This window comes from Protopterus annectens, chromosome 3.part0 (genome assembly GCF_019279795.1).
Source record: "Protopterus annectens isolate FY-2018-M chromosome 3.part0, PAN1.0, whole genome shotgun sequence".
Classification (NCBI taxonomy): domain Eukaryota; kingdom Metazoa; phylum Chordata; order Ceratodontiformes; family Protopteridae; genus Protopterus; species Protopterus annectens.
Genome location: NC_056731.1, coordinates 1,415,986,002 through 1,415,992,395, shown reverse-complemented (window position 1 = coordinate 1,415,992,395; position 6,394 = coordinate 1,415,986,002).

The following is a 6,394-nucleotide window of genomic DNA, read 5'->3' as shown; positions in this document are numbered from 1 at the left end:
TGCACATTTTAATGTTCACATGTTTGTGGGATTGTATTGCGGATGTGTTTATTTGTTCTTTGGTTATCTTCCTGATTCACGCACTGCTCCCTCGTAGACCTCCAGTTCACTTATTGTGCATCCAACCTAGTCTCCCCTTGGCGAATTATTACATTACCCATCACCCCCCACCCCCATATTCCACAGACAACATTCATCCCTTCTCTAGTTGATGGCCCATGGCACAGTCAACAGAACACATTGCGTGCACTACATATCTTTGGGACCAATATGGTTGTGAGGTCTACACTAACATTTCAGATCATCCACATGCTGTACTTCATGCACATAGGTACACGCAAATACTTATCTTTCATGACATGGTAGGTAGACCTGGGTAAAACCCGTTCATCTATGGGCCTTCCTGACAAGGAAGACTTGGACCGCGAATGGACAGATATTGGGCGAATGCTCTGACCATTGGTAGGGTTGTCACCTTTTCATATGACCTGGATGGGACATTTTCATGGCACACATCTGAGTTTACAGGCCAACACATAGCCACGGTCATTACAAAGGATAGTAATTTAGTTTTATGCCTACATATAAACTTTTAGTGTTGTAGCAGTGTAGTTGCTTATTCTGTTCATTTACTTGCTTATTTTGCCTCTTGTAACATATAGGTATTTTATATACGGACATACGTATTGTATGGGACTATTTCATAACATAAGGGACATAATTACATCCTACTATCGCAGGACATTTCACAATTATTATGGTTTTGGTATGGACACACCTGCCTAGAGGGGGACTGTCCCTCACAATGTAGGACAGGTGGTAACCCAAACCATTGCCCTAGGCTTGGCAATTGGCGGCGGGCTAACATGATGCATTTTGCTTCCACTTGGTATAACTAGTGACACTACACTGGAATACGGGCACGGGGTTTTAAATATCATTTGTTCGAGGAATGGGGACTCGATATTCAGCTATGTGTCTTTGTGTTTACTTCTTATTGTGGTGTTCGCAATGATGTCTTGTATGCTTTGCATACATTTCAGTATCCACGGACACTGACAGGAGTGATTACTATTAGAGGCAGGCTGTACTAGTCAGCATTTTAGGTTGCGCATATGCAGCCGACATGTTCACGCCTCCGTGCAGTGCTTGGACACGCCCACTGCACTCGTACACGTTTCCTATGCATGTGGCCATTACGGCAGCATGCCTTCATTAATATGCATGTGGTGCTGCTGCGCCATCTCTACGCCGCATGGTTGGCACAAGGCTAACGTCGTCCTTGCACCAAGCTTCATGAATCCCGGGGATAATCTACAGGGTGATTATAATTTCTGTGTGTTGGGATGAGACTTTACTTTCCTTAGCTAATTATTCTGGCTTTACAGAACTAATGTGTATTTGTTTGAAGCAAGTGAATTATTCATAGTGGGAAATAGCTGAACATTTTTGTGGCTAGTTTATTTATTTATTTAGTTAACAGATATTTGTTCTTATAATCTGACATATGAGGTGTACACAGTCTACAACATGGCTATAATTGCTGGTTATGAGGAGATTTTCTGTGGTTGAAAATTAATACTCTGATTGTATTCTTAATTTAAACAGTCATATTATGGCTTTGCAGTTCTGTATGGATTTGCATGAAGTAGAATGAAATATTTCACTGTGTGTGGCTAATGTGTGCTAATGTGAAGCAGAGTTGAAACAATTATTGTTGCCATTTTTTTTAATAATGATCAGACATTTGACATGTATAGGGTCAGCAAAGTGGCTATAATTGCTGGATACTAGGGCAGAAAAAAAAACGGAGCCTCTGAAATGACTGCAAAAATTCCTTTAATGCTGCCTCCTGGTACCTCGGCTATTGCCTTCAAGGGATATTAAACACTATTTACACAGGCAATTTATACCAATCTTAATGCTTAAAATCGGTCCCATTATCACTTCATCATTGGAACCAATTATTTAAATACCATTTATCATTTAAAGTGCAAGTGCAAATACTATATCAAGTGCCCCAATCTAACATGCTTCTTCCTAAAGCCTGAATTCTTGACAATCTTAAATATCTTAACTGTGCTAACTCCACAAACTAAACAAGTATATTTTAGACATATAAATTTAGCTCCAAGTTTAAACCAGTAGGATATAATATATCAAAATTTACAATAAACTTAGTTTCCAATGACAGCAACTTTTGCACAAAATCATCACCCTGATTATATTTGGGCTTAGCCAAGACACTGAAAAGTAAGCTAGCTTCAGATCCCCCATGCACAGTATGAAAATGGTGTGCCACTGGACTATCCAACCTACTATGCCTGATGTCCCCCAGATTTTCCATAATGCATTTTTTTTAGCCATTTGTTTTGTTTGTCCGACATACTGCCTAGTGGGTGTACATCCACAATCAGTGACGTATATCACCTGACATGAACAACAGTTAAATCTGTTCCCTATTTTATATACTGTTTTTATTTATCTTTTTACCATTTAAATTCCTCACCCTACTATGAATCCTGCATTTTCCACAAGGGAAACTACCTGCTGGAAAATTTTCATTCTGTGATTTACTTCTTTTCAGCAGTTCTTTTAAATTCAAGAATCTGATGAACGAAAAACAACCCTCCCAGGAAACAAATCATGATGATACTAGGGCAGTCTGTGGATACAAGTAACTTAAACTGCTTTTGTTTGATCACATAAGTCACAGATCTGGTTCACCAGGAGCAGTGACATGTAATGTATTATATTTGTTGAAATTGGTGTAAAATGATCATTGCTGTAATTTATACATGCATGCATATGTGTATGTGGGGGATGTTCCATGTCTATCAAAGGGTAATAAGCTTACCATATTTTCTTTCAATTACCATCACAATCAAATTTCAACACTGTATGCAATATGTGGCTAGTTTTGGTAGCCTGGACAGAATATGTGTGAAAGCAGCTTGTCTTTGATACAATGATACAGTAAATTGCATTGCCATCTCATAGTGTTTAGTTCTCCAGTTATTTGTTGGCTGTAGTGCCTTCTTTGTGGAATCTGTATGTCCTCCTTGTCTTTACATGGGTTTTATCCAATTGCTGTGTTTCTTCTAACATTTTAAAGACCAGTTGTGAATTGTCATTTCTCCAATTTACCTCTACGTAACTGTGTAGGGTGGTACAGTAGCACACTGTGTAAAATTGTTGGCTCACCGTATAAGGTTCTCTGGTTCATTTCCCAGCTGGGGTGCCTTCTATATATAATTTACATGTCCTTCATATGTTCATTTGCATTTTCTGTAGTTAGTCTGGTTTACTTCCAATTTACAAAGGCATGTGGTAGGTGAATTGACAACTATAATTTGTCTATAGGGGCATGCACATTGATATGAAGGAACGGCCTAGCAATCTACTTCCTTCCACTACTTGCCTAACAAATTCTGTGGATGATATTAGCTGTTCCTGGAATTACTTTAGGAGTAAGATATGACTCAGCAACACTGGATTGATGGATAGACATTTGTAGTGTGAGTGTATATTTGTGTGTGTGTGTGTGTGTGTGTGTGTGTGTGTGTGTGTGTGTGTGTGTGTGTGTGTGTGTGTGTGTGTGTGTGTCTGTGTTCACTCACGTGCAGGTGCACGTAACCATGCATGTATACACATGTTCATAAAAAGTGTGTGCTTGCATGAAAAAATAATGTCAGTGCTTCTTGTGATAGCTCCAGTTTGTCAAGAGTAGTGTTAGTATATGTGTAAGTTTGTAATAAATATTACCAATTTTATCTGGTGACACACACAATATTGGGAGTTACTTACCTATAAAATATTTCTTGGTAGCAGTAATACCAGAGAACATTTAATAAGTAATTATTGTTAAAAATGATGTGTGAAAAGCATCATAGAAGATCAAGACCCTCAGAGCTTCTGGGGGGGGGAGGAAGAACTTGCAGCTCACACAGTCTCTGCAACTGCCAGGATGTATAAAAGGATTTTGACACAGGCTTAGTTGAGAGGCTGCAATTTAAGCTGCTGAACTCAGTCCCATTTAGTCTAAAAATGGTCATGCTTAAAAATCCAAAATTCCCCATAGTTTTGTGGGGCTGTGGACAATGTGGTGATCATTACATGTTTTTCTTGCTCACAATTAAACTATAGACACATGTACAAATGTTTGATATAGCTTTTGTGGTGACCGAGGACAGTATGAGCATTACTATTTTAACTTTCCTTGTAAAAGTTTGATATAACTTGTTTAAAGGCAGTGCATTGTCAGTTTATGGTTTGCTTAAATACATTACTGTGACACTTTTTTGACTCTCCTCACAAATGTAGATCAGTTATGTACACTGGTGACAATCTTTTATGGGATAGCGGTAAGGAAGCATGATAAGTATATATATATATCTGATAGCAACAAGATGAAATATGTTACTATGAACATTTGCTGTTTGAATTTCTTTCCAGTCTTATGTCAAAAGGGACACAGAAAATGGCTGCCTTTTTGGAATTGGGGTGGCGAGATATGCTTCATATATGTACGACAACAACAAATAGAATTACATGACTATGGTCATGTTTTATTTTGCATTCTTCCCACTTTAACACCAGAGAGTACACAGAAGGTGACTATATTTTGGAGAAGAGGTGGCTTGGGAGGCAGACAGTATTCCCTAATATGACATATGTTTCCTCACAAGCATTTGTCTTCTCAGTGCATTGGAACTATTATCTTGTCAGCTTTGAGCATTAAGCCATGGACACAAGTTAATATTTCCTTGAAAGAAAAAAATAAGTCTGAATTTCTTTCCTTAGTCATGATTTTTGTTCAGACCATCACTGGATCAATATATTAAAAATTAAGATCCAAAATGCACTTCCAAGCAACTAGAACATAGTATCATCTGAGCACTTTTTAGCCCCCAGATCATTAGTTATTTCCTCCATAGTTATTGCATTCTGGTCATACCCACTTAGAGTGCATTGAAAGGATACGTAAAAACGGTAAAGAATAAGACTGAATTTATTTTCTTAGTCATGAGTTTTATTCAGGTCATCACTGGGTCAAAAGATTGGAAGAAAAGCTTTACAGCTTATATCTGTGGATCTAAAACCACATGACATCTAGGGGCTTAGTAGCCTCCCAGTCCCCTAGCTTAATTCATTTACATCCTTCACCATTATTACAGTACAGCCTTGCCCAGTTGGTCTGTGTTGAAATAATGCAGGAAAAAGATGAAGAGTAATACAAATTATGAGAAAACAGGAAAATGTAATCTGGATAGAGTGGAAAAATGTGGGTGGGGAGGCACTGGGTTTGTAGTGGGAAGGATTGTAGGCAGTGGGGTGCTACCATAAAGCCCTTTGCCTAGGACTCCATTTCACCTAAGGTTGACCATGGATGCTGTTTATGTTCATATCGGGAATGTGAGTGAAGGTTGGGCTCAGACCTATTGTAAAAGCAACATTTTATAGTGCAGTTCGTCAAGAGCATTACTTTCTATTATTTACATATTTCATTTATGATGTTTTAATTCTCAACTAAATGAAACATCATATTTCAGTTTAGACCTGTTTTAAAGTTAGTGACATAAATTTAAAGACAGAATGTGACTCAGTAACTACAATCTTGTCAAAGAATGACAGAGAAATGATTCACAGAAACATTTAAGTACCTCAGTAGACTTGTTGTATATGTGTGAACAATCTTTCAAAATAGGGATACATGTGAACAAATTAATACATAGAGAATATAATGTATTTCAATGGCTGCAAATGATCAGGACAACCTTCCTGAAATCGTCATAGCCTCAACCTCAGGGGCAGTGCTCAAGAATGCCTGATATAAATAAGGTTAAGGTTTGAGAAGGTGGGTAAAAGGTAGGCTAATTAGGGTGAGCTGCGCTTATTTTCTGAATAAAAGATCAATGCATTTTCTGGTTAAATTTTATTGCAATATCTTCAAAAAATAAACCATAAGCCCATATGACCACAGTGACAGTTTAGGAGTTATTAAAGGTAGTTTTATGTATTTATTTATTTATTTATTTATTTATTTATGCTTTGTTGACCAGGTTAATCTTACTAGGATAGTAGCTTCTCTGTGGGGGGCACCAGAAGTGGCATTTATACTACAAGGGGAAATTTTGCCAGGACATCAGGAAACTTTGCCTATTCCTTTCAATTGGGGACTCTGTTGTGGCTCCTCCTGGTTCTGTTATAGAGAAAAAAGGAAAGAGTATGTCAGTTGAGAACATTTTGGAAGGGTTAGCAGGTCTAAATGTGGAAGTTGGAGAGGAGAGTATAGTGAAAGGGTGAACGGATGATATGTGTGAACACAGTTGAGCCTTCACAAAAGGAAGGAGTAGATGATCTGGGAGCACCTGATCCTGTGCCTGTATGCAGG